At 46.2% G+C, this 20,550-nt stretch overlaps 1 protein-coding gene and 1 long non-coding RNA gene across 2 annotated transcripts in view; one reads left to right on the forward strand and one right to left on the reverse strand.

Moving 5' to 3' along the window:
• The window catches only part of LOC114502090 (myosin VIIA and Rab interacting protein), a 204,845-nt gene extending 198,405 nt beyond the window's left edge, over positions 1 to 6,440 (reverse strand). Inside the window, exon 1 of the mRNA XM_028518928.2 lies at positions 6,081 to 6,440. The gene's annotated coding sequence lies outside the window, so the exon portion shown is untranslated. The remainder of the gene's footprint in view (positions 1 to 6,080) is intronic.
• Positions 6,441 to 6,613: 173 nt separating this feature from the next.
• Positions 6,614 to 18,321, forward strand: LOC118501558. The gene is made up of 3 exons (XR_004904179.1): positions 6,614 to 7,581; positions 10,715 to 10,885; positions 14,359 to 18,321. It is a non-coding gene; the product is annotated as an uncharacterized LOC118501558 (long non-coding RNA).
• Positions 18,322 to 20,550: the final 2,229 nt, after the last annotated feature.

The raw sequence follows: 20,550 nt of genomic DNA on the forward strand, positions 1-20,550 counted from the left end.
TCCTCCCATGCATGAGACAGCCCTACTGCAAAGAATTATTTGGCCAAAATGTCTATAGTACCAAGAAACTTCACAAACCACTTTTGAAACATTCAATCAGTCACAGCACCTTCTCCATACTCTGCACAAATTTTTTTTTTGGTGTTTCAGGTGTGCTTTTGCCTTTCTTGAAATAATAAAGCATAATACACCAAAAGTGTTGCATATCTTCTTCCATCTTCAATATTTAAATGGCTGCACAAAAATTCACCAGTTCTGATAAGTTTTTTTTTAAATGCACACGGAAATGACAGCCGCCACAATGCAATCGAACAAAATTGTTTCGAACAAAATTGTTAAAGACAACTAAGCGCTACTAGAACCATCCTACAGAAAAAGCATACCAGACTTCTTGGCCAGCCCAATAACAGCTAAAAAATACAGAAGCCATCAAATGTCCACCATGGAGGAGCACATCAATACAATATGGCATTTTCATACCATGGAATGATATTTAACAGTTAAAGGATAAATATAATCTGTATAAAACAATCCGACAGTTCTCTTCAAAACACCAAGTGATAATGTAAGTTTCTTTTACAGGAAGTAAAAGACACAACACTTATGTAAAACTTTACAGTTAAGTCTGCAGTGAAGAGCCAGTAAATATGAAGATACATTCTGTCTCACTAGGAAAAAAAAAAAAGCCAAGTGCAGAAACAAGATTCTGGGTTTTTCCTTTGCCTGTGAACTTGGCCATGTTGATGAATATTTACCGTTGGCACAGCACCGGGATCTGGCACCCTCAAGGCACTGCCAGTGGCAAAATAAATATATAAACTTTCCTGGAGGATTATTTGGCAATATGGATCAAAAATTCTTCAAGACTAAATAAATGTTGACAAAGTAATTCATCCTAAGCAAGTAAAAATACGTACGAAGATGAAGAAGTTACAATAAAAAGTAACTGCTTCACAGTAAAATGTAACTGCTTCATGTTTTAAAAGAATGGTTTTGTGGATTCTTTTTTTTTAAGAATCCATAAATTATGGATTAGGAGGAGAATAAAAATGACAGAGAAGAAGAATTATTGATATTAATGCCGCTCCCATGTTGTTGAATATAAAATGACCGTATTCGCTTTAAAAATCATATCCATGGGGTCCTTCTTAATCAAAGGTCTCTGGTACCAGAGAAGAATCACTTAGTGGGAATCCACATGAAATGGGGACCAAAATTTCACAGTGAAGGATGGGAATTTCAAAGAGTTGACTAGCACTATATTTGAAGGGAAAAAAAAACAATAATTTTATTTGATGTTTTTCCAAATTTTGATAACAGTATTTTTCATGGGAAGGGATATTTAGGACAGATCCAAAAATTCATGAAGGAACCTAAATGGTCAAGAATAGCCAAGACAATTTTGAAAAAAAATGGCTAAGAAGGGATGATTTATTATAAAGCCTTAATAATTAAATTAAAATGGTATTAGCTCAGGAATCATAAAAATAACAGAACAGAGATAAGAAACAGATCCAAATATATAACGGAAATTGGTAAATGACAGAGATAGCAGCAAAATAAATAAGCAGTAGCTAATTATTCATTAAAGGATAAAGGCATGGTTCACAATACGGACACCAATTAGATCCCTGCCTCACACTGTACAGAAATATAAATCTCAGATGAGTTTAAAGATCTAAAATTTTACCTAGTGAAATATACCAATGCATAGAAAAGAAAACTTGAAAACCAAGAGGGGGTGTGTGTGTGTATGTGTGTGTGTGTATGAAGAAATCTCTCTCTCTCTCTCTCTCTGTGTGTGTATATATATATATATATATATATATGCATATATGAAATCTCTAAGGGAAACATAAAGTAAAAGAGCAATGAAATATATTCCATGCTTATCACATCAACCAAAAGTAAAGCCTCTGATACTAGCAGGCACGGTCGAGGATACGGAACTCCCACAGATTGGCAGTGGGAGTGATAAATACCACAGCCGCTTCCGAGGACAATTTGCAAACCTAGTGGGTTGCAAGGAACAATTGAAGGAGACAGTTGTTGGTGCAAGAGTATCTTACTACCCAGACATTCAACTTCCGGGGCACACACCCTAGACACACTCGTGTGCACTTCCATCGAGGATAGCCCCTGCCATACTGTTTATAACAGCGAAGGTAAAAGCATATTTTATTTTGTCCACCAATGGGGAATATTTAAACTCTGAGATCTCTAAGAAGTATTACATCTACTACTATCAACATATATAATTAACACATGCCAAATACAATACCAGGTGGGGAAAAAAACAAATCACAAAAGTAAATGGCAGGTCTCCATTTACCCAGAATCTTAAACGCAAAAGAAGACAAGACATAGAGGGCGCACACTCACTCCCAACGTCACCGGTCATGTGAACTCCACCCCAAATTCTCATCCTTCAGCACCTCAATTTCCCTCTTGCTCAGCAGAGAATGTTCTATTCATGGAATCCCACACTTAGACAAAGTAGCTACTCAATGCAAAGTTGTATGCCCGGTGCCAGGAAGGACAAAAGAAATGTACAAGTCTTCCGTCGCCCTGCACAAGGGTGCATGCAATTCAGCTAGGGAGGTTGTCTGAGAGACCTGGCTCGCCCCACACTCTGGGTCTCAGAAGGCGTGTGTAAACTTAGAAGGCGTGCTTAATTTTCAAGACCCAGGTCCCTTACAGGTGTCCCCAACCTCCTGGCCGCAGACCAGTATCATCAAGACCTGCTAGGAACTTGGCTACACAGCAGGAGCTGAGCTTGAATGTAATGTATTTGAATCATCCTGAAACTATCCCCACCCCACCCCCACCCCAGTCCAAGGAAAAATTGCCTTCCATGAAACTGGTCCCTGGTGCCAAAACGTTGGGGACCGCTGACTGGGAAAGCCACTCTCCTCCTGTTGTGAAGGTTAAGTGAATATATATATAGTGTCCAGCACATGGCAAATGCCCAACACGCTTAGCAAACAGAGGCGTGGCAGCCATCACAAGACTAAAGTCATCTAACCAGCATCTCAGTCACACGGACGGTAAAATGAAAAGGTGGTGGGTGGGGGAAGGGCACTGGCTGGGTTCTCTACACCAGTTGTTCCCACAGCTGGATACAGCATGCCCCCCACCCCCGACGGTTCCCCTGGCGACCTGGCCCCCAGATTGGGGAAGGCAGGGGCCATTTCTTCCAGCAGCAGCTTGGCTACACCCAGGTCTATTTATTCTCCGAGTTCACCACGGACAGTGCTTTGTGAAAAGATCTACCAGCCCCAGGAAAGAGAGTTCCTTCTCTCACACCTTTGGGAGATTCTGGGGTGAAATGACCCCAAAAGGACCCTCACATACCTAAGCTAGCTTCTCAATGGACCCTCTTTGAAATTCCAAGGACATACTGCAGCTCCATATTACTAGAGAGAAAGCGATAGTGGCTCAGCTCCACCTGCCCCAACCCACAGGAGACCCTGCTAACACGCTGGGATGGCGTTCTAGCCATGGACTTAGCCCGCCTGCCACGTCCTGGGCAAACCAGCGTTTGGAAATCACTTTCGGAGATCCTAAACGGTTGGGTTTCATTCCTGGGATTCTGTTCAGAGGGCTTTGGAAAGGATGGTGGGCATTTCAGTTCTCCCGCCAATGTGGCGCCACCGTGTGGCAACAGCGCGAACAGCGCATAAAATCACAGCCATGAAATTCTGTGATTTTCACCAATTTTTTAACTTTGAGGAATTCAAATTATCTCCACTTTGTATGCTTCAAGGGAGAATTCAGCCATATTTTCTTAATTCACAATTTATTATTACACTCTTTGAGGTCTGCATTATTCGAAGACACTATGAATAAACCACCCTCCATTTAACAGCACCAGCCCTCTTATATCTGGGGTCCGGCCAGTTGCACCACATGAGAGCCGATGACCAGGGCGGTGGGTGGGGCAAACCCAGTTCAAAGTCCAACCACGACTCAAGACCGAATTCTTCCTTCTAGCTTTCTGGACTGGTTTAGGTATAATTAACCACCTTGGGTTTGTATACAATAAAAAAAAAGGAAGTAGAAAATTATCTAGCAGTTTCATTTTTGCTTTGAAACTAAAATGATAAAATAAATAGTGAGAGTCATAAAAGGAAGAGCCACCGGACAAAACTGAGCAGGATGGTGGTTACCTCTGGCAGAGTGTACCTATAGAGGTCATGGGGACACGGGAACCGTTCTAGGTCTTGATCTGGGCACTAGCTCCACAGGTCTGCTCTGTCTGTGGCCACCCGCCGTGCATACACTTCTGTGTACCATTAAGATCAACGCACCAAGGTCAGGCCAGGCTGTCCGCCTTAGCTGGCCTTTGAGACAAAAGCCTGTGGACACACAGTCACAAGCAGGAAGGCAGAGCCAGGGGGGTGCTCAGGGCTCTAGGAGGTATTTCAGTCTGTGTGAGTCAACTGCACTCAAGGCCAAGGCCACAGAGGAACTCTGCCTCCGCCCCTCCCAGCTCGGAGAAAGGAGACCGTCTGTATCTGTGAGTGTGAACGGCCATGGCCAGGAAGGAAAATAACAGGAGGAGGCAAAGGAGCATTTTCAAAGTCTTACCAAACCAAATTTCTCAGGAAGGAAGGATTTTGAGGTCTGTGAATCGGGGCCTAGAGACTGCTGTTTAACAACAACAAAAAAAATTAAATTTCCTCCATTTCCACCTACAGGTCAGTTCTTCCTCCACAATCTTCCTTCCACTTTTACATCTGTCATGTCCCCCGAACTCCACCGCCTTGCAAAGACTAAAACACAGGAATTGTTCCATTTCGCAGACTAAAAAGTTGAGGTTCGGAGATGTTTGTCAGACTTTGCAAAACTATCTCAGTAGTCACCTCACCTCTGAGTTGGGGCAAGGCAGGCGGAGTTGGAGAACCGGGGTGATGCCCTCCAAAGAGGAGGGGCGACCGACCCTCTTCCCAGCCCAAAGTCCTGAGAACAGCTCACAGCCCCAACGGCGCGGCCTCAAAGGATCTGGAGTAAAAGATTCACATCTGACGACACGTACAATATCCCAGGGCCGGACGCCAATCCCCGGGGAAGGCGTGAAACCCAGATCAAGGGGTAGGGAGAGGCGAGCGGACTTGAAGCCAAACTCGAGGCATTTTCGAAAGGCTGGCGGGAGGGAGCCCGTGCTGGGGAAGCCAACCCCCCCCCCAACCCCAGAGCCCAGCCGCTTCTCTTGGGAAGTCCCTGGGCCCGAACGGCTGTGTGCAGTCAGGCTCTCTGGGATACGTGTGCTCGAGGACAGGGCTTATTTGGGAGGAGACGGAGCAGGATGGGCGTAGGCGTAAAGGCACCTAGTGAATTCCCGTAACCCTGCCGAGACGTGAGCAAAGCCACGGGCAATGGAAGGGATGTGGCATCTGGTAGCCGGTCCAAGGGTTCCCCCCGCGGAATCGCTCCTCTACGTAATCCCCCCGAAAATCCCCCAAGGGGTCTCTTGGGATCAGCGCCTGACCTCTTCCAATAAGGCGGAGTTGGGGGGAGTATCAGAAAGAGACCGGGATGGAGCTGAGGTGACCCCCGCCCCACTTTCTACCCTGAAACAGCGCGCCCCTTTCGATTCAGATTCTTACTCCGCGCACCAAACGTGACCTTGAACGAGTCCCTGATTAGCCCCATTTTACAGAAATTAAGAGTACAAAAGAGTCAAATCAGTTGCGTGGGGCTGATTCCGGCGCTTACTCGACGGTTTAAGGCGTCCCACTGGTGCGCCCGTAGCGTAGTAGGTGCGCGGTGAACCGCAGCCCAAGAGCTACGTGGCAGGTGGGGATCGGAAGCCGCCAGGGAAAACCAGAGGCGAGTCCAGCCCCGGCAGTGGGGGAGAAAGGCGCTGTTTCCACTCTGCGATGGTGCCCTGGCAAGTTCGATTCTCCTCCCCAAATCCCTCCGCAGAGGTAGACTGGCCTTGCCAGGGACCCTGGCTCAGGACCTTCACGGGGTGTGGGGAGACGTGCGAGACACCACCACACACCCACCCCCGAAGTTGCCGCAACGTAAGAGGGACAGTGGCGCAAAGCCACGGGAGGGGAGGGGACGGTACTCACACGCGGTAGCCAGGCTGGAGTAGGTCCGTGACCTGGGTCATCAATGGTGGCCAGGCTCGGGCCAACGCGCCTCAGGGTGTCTGGGGCACCTGCCGCAGCGCAGCGCGTGTGTTAGGGGGCTGCCAGCTGAGAGGCAGGAGTGCAGGTGGGTCGGCGCGCCTGCTCCGAGCTGCAACGCCGCAGGGCTCGGCCACCAGAACTGCAGCCGCAGCGGGAGTCCAGGAGCAGCCTGGAGGCGAGAGAGCGCGGCAGCAGTGGCTGCGAGGGAGTCGCCTGTGCCGCAGGCACCCAGGGCCAGCCTGGCCGCAGCCGCCGCTGACACCCTGGCCCAGCTGCCGGCCAATCAGAGGCGCCCGGAGTGGGGGCGCGTGCGGAGGCGGGGCGGGGGCGCAGGCTTGGAGCCGGCGAGAGGGGCGGCGTGCGACGGCGCCTGCGCCGGGGCAGGGGTTGCCTGCCCGCGGGTTCTGGTGGAGCTCCCCCGGGCGCGGGCGGCACGCGCGGGGAGGGCGGGGCGCCTCGGGAGGAGGCGGGGCTGGGGCTGCGCCAGCTCGGGCCAGGGATCCGCGCCCCCTCCTGGGCGCTCCCTCGCGGCGCAGTGCGCTGTCCTGCTGGCGGCCCTGGAGCCCCCAGGCGAGACCTCAGTTCACTCCCAGCTTCAAAGTAAGGCTTTTCCTGTCCCCAGCTGCTGGGCACCCAGGGGGGCCCGGCCCTTCCCAGACCGCGTAGTGACAAGTCATCGGACCCTGCGCTCCAAGCTGCTTCTCTCAGGCCGGACTGGGGGCGCCCTGCCGCCCGGCCTTCACCAGGGGTGGCGTGGCGCTTCTGCAGATACACTTCTGCCTCCCTTAACAGTCGGTCCCTGGGTTCTTAAAGTCAACGTGGTAACCCAAGCCCTGGTCTGGATTCCTTTCATTCTCGTAAATTCACTGTGCTAGTGATGCTCATTCGTTCCAGACACGGACTGGGTTCTCGCTGGGCTGGGGAGCTGTCCCTGGCCGCTGCGCGGCCAAATCCGCCCAAGCCCGGTCTGTGCCGCACCTAGGGGTTAGTGACCCGCGCTGGTGGAAGGACTCCCCAAGATTGCGGCGGGTGAGGGACGCATCCGGGCCCAGGCCAGGAGCGCCAGGTCCTGGAAGAGTGGCAAGAAGTCGACAGGTTCTGCTGCAGGCCAGAGCTTCGTGGCGCGTTTACAAGGCCTGGAATCTTCCTAAGACGGACGGAGAACGGCTTCAACTCCAACTACTGGGCTGTGAAAACACATCGTCAGTTCTGGCTGCAGGATGAAAGTCAGTCCATTAGAATAAAACGTTTGTGGAGCTACATTGGTGATTCCTAAAACCCTGGGAATCCTCCACCAAGACAGTGGACTGACGCTGTTCTCTGCTCGTCAATTCGCACAGCAGAAATGGATGGCTCGCCTGTTTGTTGATCTGTCCGCAGCAGAAAAAAACAAGCAAGCAAACGAACAAACAAAACAGCCTCTAAGAAGGGAACTTGGAAGGTAAAGAAGTCGAATTCTCTAAAGCTCTGTTTTCCTCTCTGGAAGGTATTTTATTCATTGTACCTACGAACTGGTTAAAGTAGAAGGAAGTTTGTGTTTAGTTTCTACTTCATATATTCCGTTTTAATTTTATTTATCTGTGCTTGATTAGCAATGGCGTGGTACAAAATTCAAAAAGTATAAGTGGATACACAGTTCCCACCCTTGTCTCCCAGCCTCTCAGTTCTTCTCCCTGGAGGCAACCATTACCCTCCTGTTCTTATGTAGTCCCCTGGAGAAAATGTATTTGTCTCATGTTCTTATGTTTGCTCTTTGTTACACAAAACGGTAGGTCTGACTTCTGGCACGTGTGGATTGGGGGGTCCAAGCGAGGTGTATGAATATGGAAGTGAATATAGAATGCGAAAGGGTTGTTCTCCCCAGGTGACCCCGCAGTGTTCGCATCGTGTCAAGAATGAGGCTATGCAGGTGTTTGCAGAACTGACCTAGATATATACACTCACCTCTTTACAAGTCCTCCCATCTTGCCTACGTGGTAAACATTTTAAAGGAAAGGCAAATGAGTACAGAAGACATCAGTGATTTGGGCAAGGTCACAAATAATACAGAAAGGAAGTATAGATGGGAATCCGGGGACGTTATGAATGAGAAAGAGTCCCGGTTCCCTATTCGTTGTCCTTTAGGTCAGAACCAGACGCAACTTTAATTCTTCACCAGAGCTGTTATTGATTTTTTAAAATCATTCCCCATGAAAGGTTTGGCATTGGAAGGTGCCTGGGGTAACAATGAGCCCGCAAGAAGATGACCTAAAATGCCACCTCCTTGATTACTCCATCCTGAGCTGCCATCCAGCAAAACTTGACTGACTCCCAGCAACACCCACCCCTTCTTTGGCCCCTGGTGACCCACAGGCAGGGTCTGTTTTTCCACTTGCTGTGTGATCTGGACCACCGTACAAGTTTTAATGGAGTCTTTCTTCATCAAGAAGAGCTCGTTGATTTGTGCACCGAGGAAATGCATCGTGTGTTCTTTTAAAATGTAAATCAGACAGTCCATTTCTTAGCCAGGAGATTGATGAGTTTATACTGGAAGGAAAAGGACGCGCCTCGGGAGGATTCTGGGTAGAATTAAAAGAGCATGAATCACAAGACTGGAGTGCCAGCCTGCCTTTCCCACTTCCTGTGTGTGTGTGTGTGACCTTGGGTGAGTTACTTAGCTCCATTGAACCCTAGATCCTCTAAATGAAATATATGGTTCAGCCCTCTCCATTGCCCTGTGAGGTGGTTGTTAATTGATACAATGTATGTGGGATTGCTTTGCACAGAATGAGATTTAATATATGTTAGATATCTAACAATTATCATGTTAACCTAGAAAAAGTGAATTGATAAAGACAATTTCTATGCCCTTTTGTGGCATAGAAGTGGTGAAACCTTCACCTACTACTTCCTTATCGTCCAAAATATATCTGATTTTCTTTTTTAAAAAAATGGACCTCTACCTCTTCCATGGCACTGAGCATTTGTTATATAATGTTAGTTATCTGGACATATCTCCATCCAACACCCGCTGCGAGAGTGGAAATGCCTTGAGCTGGCACCACATCCCATTTTGGATTCCTACGGGTGCCTACAGTAGTGTCTTTATAATGCAAGACATTGCATTATAGTGTCTGTAGACATGCAAGAATTATTTGTTGAATGAAAAGTAAGTGGATGACAGGAAAAAATGGTATATGGTACCTTATCAAAAGTTTCTCAAAAACTTTTGTTCTATAAAAACTATTAAGAGGCTAAAAAGACAAATAATATTCTAGGAAATGTGTTATCAAAATAACACATCTGACAAAGGATTTGTATCTAGGAAAAAAGAACGCTCAACATTCAATAGTAAAAACCAAACAATCCAACCAGAAAATGGGCAAAAGCCACGGAGAGATATTTCACTGAAAAGCATATACTGTTGGCAAATAAGCACATGGAAAGATGTTCAACATCATCAGCCATCAGGGAAATGGCAATTAGAAGTATAATAAGACATTACTGTCTATCTAACAGAATGGATAAGATAAAAAATAGTGACCACACCAAATGCTGGTGAGAAAACAGTCACTATGTCACTTGATCATTGCTGGTGGGAGTGTAGAATAGGGAAATCACTCTGGAAAATAAGTTGGCTCTTTCTTTTAAAACTAAAGTCAGACCTACTATACAGCCCAGCAGTTTCTCCTTGGGCATTTATTCTACAGAACTGAACACCTACATTCACATAAAAGCTTGTGCAAATCAAGCCACACAGGACGAGTCCTCGACACCCCCACTGTGAGAGAGCGAGAGACAGAGGACCACAGCACGCATCCACACCGCTCACTGTATAAGGAAAATATTCATGTTTTTGGACAATTCAAGGTGGGTGGGAGGCTTCAAAATGGGAATTCTGTATTTTTCTGCTCCTCAGCAGTGATTAATATTTTTGAAAATGTGAAAGAGACCCTGGCTGGTACTGCTCAGTGGATTGAGCGCCGGCCTGTGAACCAAAGTGTTGCCAGTTCGATTCCCAGTCCGGGCACATGCCTGGGTTGCAGGCCAGGTCCTCACTGTGGGGGTGTGTGAGAGGCAACCCCACGTTGATGTTCTTCTCCCTCTTGTTCTCCCCCCCTTCCCCTCTCTCTAAAAATAAATAAATAAAATCTTTTTTAAAAAATCAAACAACATGTGACCATGAGTGCATCTCGAGTTGGTGAAACAGATCATGCTGGCCTAAACAGAAATAGAAATGCAGAGAAAAGAATTCATTGTTTCTGGTAAACTTAGTACTTTTCTCCGAGCTATCCTTTAGAATAATTAATATTTCATTGTACAGCTCTTTGTTCCCTACTACATACAGGCTTTTTAAAAGCTTTGCTGCTTTCTTTAGTAAAGCTGATTCTATCTCTGAAGGACAATGGAGAAGTAATAATAGAATCTTGTCGCTCACGGACATGGGTCTCCACTAAGGGATCCTGATGCTGGTGAGAGATACTGATATTAACAATATTCTTCTCCGGAAGTATATATGCTTGCCAACTTACAGCATCTTGATTTGTGACTTCTCTTTTTCTTTTTCTTTTTTTTTTTTTTTGACTGAAAATCAGGTCTCCACAGTAAAGCCCAGATTTCATGAATAACCGCTACACCCCATCAGATACAATGCTTCTCTGAATCCCGAACCAGTGGAGATGTGCGGCGGCTGACTCGGCCTGCAGCTGTGCTGAGGATTAATGAAATTAGCGGCAATATCCAGAAACTTAGCCAGAGCCCTGCGTGTGCGTGTGCGTGTGCGTGTGAATCTCCTTCATAACAATCCTCAAACCCCGAGGGAAGGTTTCATTGTCATGCTCTATTTCCCTGAGGCTTGGTGATAAGGTTGCTATCGAAATGGCAACGTCAGGTGTCACCAAAGACAAGGAGACACGTGAGCCTGCCCTTGTCCCGTGGTGCCTGATCCTCCCTGCCCTGCTCTGCATGTTCTTAGCTCCATAGCACGTGCCACCTTTTAACACACCATCAACATACTCTGCTTAGTCCCTGTTATGTATCTTCCCCACTATGATAAAATGTGCATGAGGGCAGAGATCTCTGTTTTGTCCCCTGGTATCTCCCAGCGCCTTGGACAGAGCCCAGCACCAAGGACGTGCCGGACAAATACTGAATGAATGAAGGCGCCGGAGAAAATGCTCCTCCACCAACATTTACAAGTCAAAGGTGTTCAGAAGCGTTCACGCCTGCTGAATATTCACACTGATGTTTTGTAATCAGGTGACCTGAATTTCAATATATTTTAAAGTTCCTTTGAGAGGTGATGAATCTGTCTCCTTGTTGCAGCGATATTACCAGTTCCCTGAGGATCCTTCTCCTCCCAGCAATGCCCCCTGCACCATGACCACCACTACCTTTAAGGCAGAGCCAAGAGACGTATGGTTCCAGGAGACTGAAAAAGGGATCCCACTGGAAGATAGAAATCTAAAGGGGCAGGGGGGGAGGCAATACAATGTGGAAGAAGTTTCTACTCTACAGGAAGAAAAAAAAAGAAAGAAAAAGTAGCACTCTCTCCCAGGGAAACAAGCAAGTCATTTAGACTTAATGTGAGAAGCTAAAAAACACTATTCAATTCTCCCAAGGATCCAGGACTGAATCTTTCTTGCTCCCCTGGGGAGGATGATGAGAAGATGGAAACAATGTAGCATTTGAGGGGGACCCTGAATACAGAGGGGGCAAGAGAGTTGAGCCCCTGAGAGACCCCAAGTATAGTCCACTAAAAGCCACATGCAAAACATTTCCAATAAATTTTGATTAGACCATAATCCAATCACGCACACAGAGAAAAGGTGGAACTATAGGGGACTATGGCCATGTAGCCCACTCCCTCGGGGATGACACATCAGTCACCCCCATCACCTGGTAACTGCAAGACCTGTGCATGTAGAGGTCTCACCTCTGACATCCTGCCCTGCTGCATGGTAGTGCAAAGATGGCCAAATATTGCAAATATTGCAAGGACTCACCCCTCTCATCAACAGCTTAAGGCTGCCTACCCTCCACGTCTCCTCAAAGAGCCTCGGCCTCCTCCTGGTCTTAAACCAGGAGATTTCATCTGTCAGACAAGACATCAGAGAAAAGCTACTCTTGGACTTTGTTGGAAGGGACCCTATCAGGTACTGCTCACAAATTCAGTAGTGAAACTCCAGAGAGTTAATTCCTTGGCTGCACATTTCACAACTAAAGAAGTAACTCAGAATTCCACACGGCTGGCAGACGACTCCAAAAACAGACCTCAGATTCAGAATTCTCCGAGATCCACCAGGAACAGCTACTCTTTGGAAGTGGACAGCTGACCCAAGAGCTTTGGAGACTGCAGATAATTTAGGGTAGTGGACGGTGCTGCCCAGGACATGGAACTAAGATCCCTGACTAATTCCTGTTTTGTGATTCATCTGCTTGCTAGTAACCATTCTTCTGCTCAGGCTCCTCATGGCCGTCCACCCAGAATGGCCCATTTTTCTCTTTTCTTTCCTCTTCATTATAGTCATTAGGCCACAACATACTCATTCTAACACCATTCGTAGATGATCCCAAACAGTAGCTGCTGCCCTGAATCTTACTGATTGCTCTATCTGCCACCCATCATCAGATCATCATGATTAAAAAAAAAAAAAACAACCCTCTGGACAAGTTCAGTCTTATCAAACAAGATTATAGGAAATTGCAGCTGATGGCATTTACATCTCCATAGACAAATGACCTTGAATACATCAATGAATTTGGTAGTGCCCTTTTCTCCCAGGAAAAGAACCAGTTACGATGGGTTCTACCTTTGAATTCAACAACCTTCATGGAGGGATGGGCCAATGACTTGCCCCCTGAAATAGTTTAATAGAGATCCAAATATGTAACCAGGCTAATGGAGGGCCTTTCTTCCGACCTCCCGATTATCAGCAACCCCTTCTCTCCCAAATCTCCATGTGCTCTCCATGCTACTGCTTCTTTCGCAGCCAGCATGGCTGGTCTCGCTCGCCTCAGACTGATACATCCAGTACGTTACGAACAGCATTCCAAGACTGATCTGCACACAGAGACCCTAATTCTGTGAATCACCAGTTTGGGAAGTGCCAATTCCAATGCCAGTTCTCAGACAAGCCAACCCTTGATTGTTCAGGCCTTCATAATCCAACTGGGGGAATTACTCATTGTTTACAGGAACAATCAGAGCCGTGTTCCCAACGGTGGAAGTCCTACAAGCAAAAAGTACTAGAAGCAACTGATTATTAATGTTAACTTTGGCAGAAGTTATTAGCAACACCATCTTCACCACAGATGAAATACAGGCCAATCTCAACTCACTGTCACAGTAGTGATAGACAGTTGCATTCTGTAGGTGTTTTTGCCAGCTAGTCAAGGCGGTGTCTGTGCCATTGCTAACCCTTCTTGCTGTACTTAGATGAATGAAACAGGCAAAATAGAACAAGCAGCATATTGCCTTCAGGGAAAACCAACTTGGCTTTTTAAGGTTGATTCTTATGGCCCATTTTTTTATGCTTATTTGGTTTGGGTTGGACAGTCCTGGTTCTGAAGTATCTTACAGGGGCTATGAATTACTTTACTTTTGGCCAGTGGTTATCATGCTGGCCTCTTGCATACTGCATAGTTGCTCTCTTAACAGATAATCACCATGATCATACGACAATAAAAAATTCAAGATCATCCTGCAAGACAGTTGATCAAGGAGACAATGACGCAGTCCCCAGACAGTGACGATCTGGGTTTGTAGCCTTCCCTGATCTGGCCAGCCTCTTGCCAGTGAAAGGCTGTCCCAAATGGAGACTGAGAGACTGGATATGCAAGTCCGAAAAGGCCAGCCCGTGGGTGACCACAGGACGCAGAGTTACAACCTTAGCAGCAACCCGTTCATCAAATGAAAACACAACCTTTGTAGCAATTGGTTCAGAGCCATTAACTCTTTGTTAGTAATTGCCAGATTTTCTCATTTTTGTGCCAGCTTCCAACTTAGGACCAACCAAAGAAAGCCAAATACGCTGTCCAAACCAAACACATAAGATGCCCCACCTCTGCTGACCCTGCATCCAGACTTCCTATGCCAACAATGCCTTCTTTATTACACCTAATGCCTTCTTTATTATTTTGATTATAAAGCTTCCCTGCTCCCCTGCCTGGCTTTGACTCTACCAAACACAAGTGAGGGTGTTTTTCTTATTTGCATGGTCTTTACTTATTTCCACAGCCAGTCCAGAACTCTGGAAGCAGATAGCCTCACAAGGCTTCCATCTTGCAACCCAGCAGCTGCCGACAAAGAGGAATGAAACTGCAGCAGATTTAAAGTCAGAAAGCACAGGAGGTGGTACCTTGCTACTTCCTCGGCTCTTATACAGCACAGAAGGGATCCATGAATCCCTGCATACTCCCTGTGAAAGAATGTTCCCTATGGTAATGGAAGTTGAGAGCCAGCAAGCCTGCAGGGACCACTTTTGGGAGGAACTAGGCAATGCTGTTGCAGGGGATATGAGGCAATTTGCCAAGGCCAAGGACCTGATAATGGGGTTTGACTGAACCTCAGAGGTTCTGCCCAGGCACTACGAGCCAAAGTGGAGTCAGTTATCCAGGGAAGGACTCCAAGTCCTCACCATGTCCAGGATACTGTATCAGTTAGGTTTTGCTGTGTAACAAAGCACCTCAAAACTTAGCAATGTCAAAGAGTAAGCATCTATGAGCTCAGCATTCTACAGGTTGGGCAGGTGTCTTTGGAGTTGGACTGGCTCAGCTGATCTTGCTGAGCCCATTTAGGGAGCAGGTTAGCTGGTGGCTGGGTGATTTAGAATGGCCTCCTCGCTGAATAAAATGGGTTGTAAGTCAGAGATTGTGTGGCCAACGATTTCTTTTAGTGGTTTTCTGTGCTCCAGCTTCAACATGGTAGATGCTGTCCCCAAAGATCAAGGTGAATTCCTCCATGAATAGTCAAAGAGGAGGAGGTCAAGGCCATCTAGGGGCTGCCTGAGCTTTGCATTCACAGATCTGCTTTCCTTTCTGAGAAACCCTTCCTATTCAGATGAGTGCTACCTGGAATGTTCTTTCTCACAGAACAGGAGAAAACTATAGAACAGTTGTCAAGAGCCAGAGCCCCAGGTTCTAACTTTAACATGTCTTCATTTAACATCTCCATGCTTCATTTCTCTCATTCGTAAGATAATAACAGCACTAACTGCTTCATAGGCTGCTGTGAGTAGTAATGAGTTAAAACATGTAAAATGCTTAGAACAGGGTCTGACAATAGGGTATACTCTGTAGATTAGTAACTATTTAGTTTACCTTAGATGTGGCAGCCCTCGAAAAAACACCCCACCAGACTATAATACTGCTTTCAAAATTTATACAAGAGGGGCACCTGTTGAGGAGCTAGGGAACCTTTTTTTTTTTCCAGTTGCAAATATTTTGTCAGCATGACTTTCTGTGCGGTACTATCATAGTTAATGGATACACTTTGCATGTTTATTTTCACATTTTACAATTGCCACAATGACACATTCTTACACTGGGAGCCTGTAAAACATAAAGAGGCATTAAAGGGAGCAAGGCACTCAAATTATGGAGACCCCCACTGTTACATACATAATATGTACACATTATGAAAACGATGACATAGTGCACTTCTAGAAATATTTTTCACTTGGTAAAATATTATGCGTGCTTCCCCATGCCACTATTTTAATAGCTGCAGGTCATTCCGTCCTATGGCTGTATTACAAATGCATTTCTTGACCCCCGAGGGGTGCACTTACAGGGGTGATGTGGCGCACCAACCACCACCAAGCCAGTGTTTTAACAGAAGGAACCCATACAATCTTCATCTGCTGAAAGATTATTGAGCGCTGTCAATTCTTTCCACCAGCTGCTTTATTCATGTGCCCTGCCCACCCTTGACCTTCATTATCGTTGAGGGTAGGTGAATTCAAATCAAGCACATCCACAAGCCAGCAAGAGAACATCAAAAGGCTAGAGGACAGAGCTTATGACGTAAGATCAAAGGAAAGAGTATCCTTTTGTCCATTGTCTGTCGGTTCTCCCTGTACTTATCTATGCAAGCATCGACATCTCCTTCCCATGTTGCTTCGTGTTTTTGAACACGGGAGCGTCTGGTCTGTGTGTCATCCTGTAACACGTCAGGGCATAAAATGGGCCAGACACATCCTTCCTTCATTTTAAGGAGAAAACACCTCTGGTATGCTTCAAGGCTAAAATAGGGTAGGAAATACCAATAAATTACCTACATATGCAAACTCTGAAGCGCCCGAAATATAAAATCTGTTCTAAATGGACAATTTTTTCCTGGTGATATTCCATGATTTGAATTATGTATGTAGGATAATTAACAAATAAATTGCTCCAGTGTCTGTGCTGATGACAGAATCTCAAAGCGATGAACAACTGGGCGGTGAGAATCTCCACAGCAGCTGAATTCTCACATTACAGGCAATGAGATACAGAGCATGCTCTTCATGGGGCATCCTGTGTATTTTGCTTTTGGGGAATTATCCCGTTCTCAGTCCATTACGTGACTGCATTTTCTGGGCAGGACCCAGGTATGGTCACCAAGCCTCCAACCCTCTGGCCCCAGTGACTGAGCTAGGTGACCTGAGCTAGGTCACGGATACTCCATTCAGGGTCTTTCCCTCAACAATTGAGAAAGAGGGGCCATTAGTAACACCGGACTTGACATGAATAGATTAAATGTCAGAGCTGCTTGCAGCTACCTTCCTGAGAGCAAAGGTACATGCTCCATAAAATAATCACTCCCAGTTGTTTAGTTTATGATTTTGTGGGCTGCTGGTCTGAGTTGAACTCAGCTGAGGATTTTGGGGGTTTTTTGTTTCCTTTCTGGTCTTGGCTGGATCTGCTCCGTGTATCTACAGGCAGCCCCTGCATAGCGGGGCCTGGCTGGTCTACGACGGCCTGACCTGGGATGCTTTGTCTCTATTCCACGTGGTCTCTGACTCTCCAGCAGACTAACCTCAGCCAGTTCAGATGGTGGGGGCATGGGTCTGAGAAAGTGAGTGGGAGCATGCAAGGTCTTGAGGACTAGGCTCCAAACTGGGGTGGCCTCACTTTGCCCACCTTCTATCAGTCGAAACAAGTCTCAAGTCCAATTCAGATGTAAAGCAGGGGGAGGGTTGGAATAGACTCCATCTTCCTCTGAAAAGAGCTGCAGAGACGTTGCATGGAGGTAGGTCTACCTAGAGGAAAGGGAATAATTACGGCTGTTTTTGCAAATAATCTTCCAACCTCTGTCTTCAAGTCCCAATGAGTCATGTCTCTTCTATATGCAAAATATACTCCCTCCTCCCAAGATCTCCTTTCATCTGGGCTGGAATGCATGTTTTGGGGACCTACATCCTGCCATGTGAGGCTTCCCTTGATTGGAGGCCTGTGAACTAAAAATGACAACTTATTTGCACCCAGCACACCCCACATAGAAATGCAAGGCATAGATGAATGGCCATGGTAGACTTTTCCATTCAAAATACCCTGCCAAGCACAAGTCCTGCTGTGAAAAATTTTGTCAATTTGATGGACCAAAGAATCTTACCCCTTTTGGATGAGGTCACTGAGAGGACGTGGCTGCCAGCTGACCCTTGAACTGGACCCTGGCAACTAGAGGCTCCTCACCCCTTCCCTTGTCCTGGGAATGTACATTCTGCCCACCGTCCCCACACTAGGAGCTGCTTCAAGGATGCGGTCTTGAGAGAGTAGGTGCTGCTGAGGTCATCTGGACTGAATACGTGACTGAACCCAGTTAAGGCCTCTAGATAAACTTTTAAGGTTTTGGCAGGTGGGTGCAGAGACTTATTTGTCTTGTGGCCTCCCACACAAACCTCATGTGTAAATTCCCTTGCTTGTTAAATCTACCGCCAACCAGTCTGGAGTGGCCCACCTCTTTCTTCGATCTCTTTTTCCTCTCTTTAAGGGGTGAGAGTGCAAAGCAACACTCACAGAGCAGAGGATGCTGCAGATGTTCAGGATGAAGAAAAGGGTCCCAGCAAGAGGCTGTGGATGGCGCAGAGGCGTTCTTCTTAAAGTGGCTGTTTTCTTCCTTGGCTTCTGCAGATGCTGGCGTACTAAATTCTAAAAGTGACTTGGCCAGGTTTTTATCTTCAGGTCAACAGGATTTTCTAATAAATAAAACACTCATGCATTTTTTGTTAGTGTGTAATTCTTTTTTTTTTTAAACTTGATGTTACCGCCCTGGCCATCGTGGCTCAGTTGGATGGAACATCGTCCCATAAACTGAAAGGTTGTAGGTTCGATTCCCGGTCTGGGCACATACCTTGGTTGCAGGTTTGGTTCCCAGGCAGGACATGTGTGAGAAGCAACTGATCAATATTTCTCACATCAATGTTTCTCTTTTTCTCTGTCTCCCTCTCTTTCCCTTTCTCTCTAAAATCAATAAGCATGTCCTCAGGTGATGATTAGAAATAAGTGGCTGTTGCCATTTGAAATTGTGCCCTAAATCCTGGTATTCAATGAGATGCAATGAATAAAATATTTATTTATGTCTTGTTTTATTATTAAACATTTGGTGTTTTCTCTACCTTTTGCTTTTTGCTTTCTACTAAATCTAAATGGTTTTGTCGATGTAAACTGATAGCTGCTTAATATATACTCCAATTCAGGGTATATTCTTACTAAACAAAGCTATATGTTTATTAAATATAACCTTGGATATATTTTTTATTAAATATAATTTTTATTTTTAGGATATATTTTTACTAAACAAGGTTTTTCTAAAGCTTTGATAACTTTTTAACATTTTAAAAACTTTTTGTTCCTGGCTGGCATAGCTCAGTGAATTGAGTGCGAGCTGCAAACCAAAGTGTCGCAGGTTCGATTCCCAGTCAGGGTACATGCCTGGGTTGCAGGCCATGACACCCAGCAACCACACATTGATGTTTCTCTCTCTCTCTTTCTCCCTCTCTAAAAATAAAATAAATAAAATATTAAAAAAAAACAAAAAACTTTTTGTTGAAGGGTAATATACATGTAGAAAAGTATACATACCATACATGCAGAACGTAATGAAGTTTCCAGTTGAACACACGTGTGTAATCAGCATGCAGATAGGAAACAGGGTATGACCAGGCCCCAGAAGCTTCCCCATGCCCACCTTCAGCCACTGCCCCGCTAAGACGGGGCTTCTCAGCCCCAGCACCCTGGGTATGTTGGACTGGACAGTTCTCTGCTGTGGGGGGCTGTCCTGTGCATAGTGGGGTGTTTAGCAGCATAACTGGCCCCCACCCACTAGCTGTCAGAAGCAACCCTTTCCCCAGTGTGACAACCTAAATGACTCTCCAAACATTGCCAAAGGTCCCTTGGGGACCAGGTTATGCCTGGTGGAGAACATCCGTCTCTAGAATAACCACTATGATGACTTCTAATAGCATAGATTAATGTAGCCTGTTTTGTACTTTCTATAAAGAAACTCATTCACTCTAGTCACCATCTGGCTTCATTCCCCGAATATGACATCTGCGAGAGTCGGCAATACCTTGTGTGTAGTTGGAGGCGGTTCACCGTGCTGCTGTGTCGTACTCCGTTGCATGAGTACAACACAATTTGTCTCCCCATTTAACCACTGAGGGACACCTTGGTAACTGCCCATTTTTGACTAATATGGATAGTTAAACTCATTGATTTGTCATCAGACCTTAGGTCCCAAATTATATATCATGTCTTATACGCCTTTAAAAAATTTTAAGTGAAGGCAGCTAAATTTTGGAAATCTTGTTCACCTGAAACAAATCATAGGTTAGGCATTATCAGCAAAATATTTTTTATGACAGCTTCAGAAGAAACTTACAGTGGAGCCACCAATCCTATGGCTGAAGTTGGGAGGGGGAAGAGAAGTTCAAGGTCAGCGTAGCCAACACTTATTAAACACCTGTGACTGTGAGGCACTGTTGGCAGGTCTGGAAATGTGAACATGAGTAAGACAAGTTCTGTGTCTTTAAGAAGTTTGCCTGTGCCTTCCTCCTATTGCTGGCTGGTGTTTTGCTCCTGGGGCTGGTATGATGAAACCATGGTACCTCCTCCTTGGAAGGTTGAAGATAAGGGTAGTGCCAGGAGGAGGGGGTGAGGGCTGGGCACGGGAGCTGTATCTGCTTTAGGTCTTTGTCCAGAAAGATAAAGGCCTAGAATTCTAGCCCCACTCCCCAGGGCTAGAAAACAGGGGAGGGTTTAGAGCAGAACCTTAGCTGAGAATAGGCAGGGTAAAAGCTGCAGGGGGGAAAATGTGCCCTGTCTCCGAGAGACCCCCGTGGCAGGGATGACTGCATGGGGTGTGAGGAGAGACGTGGCAGATACAGACCCCAGGACACCCAGCTAACAGGGCTGAAATGCTTGGTGATGCTCCGTGAATCACTTCAAA

The sequence above is a fragment of the Phyllostomus discolor genome, chromosome 7 (assembly GCF_004126475.2).
Source record: "Phyllostomus discolor isolate MPI-MPIP mPhyDis1 chromosome 7, mPhyDis1.pri.v3, whole genome shotgun sequence".
NCBI lineage: Eukaryota > Metazoa > Chordata > Mammalia > Chiroptera > Phyllostomidae > Phyllostomus > Phyllostomus discolor.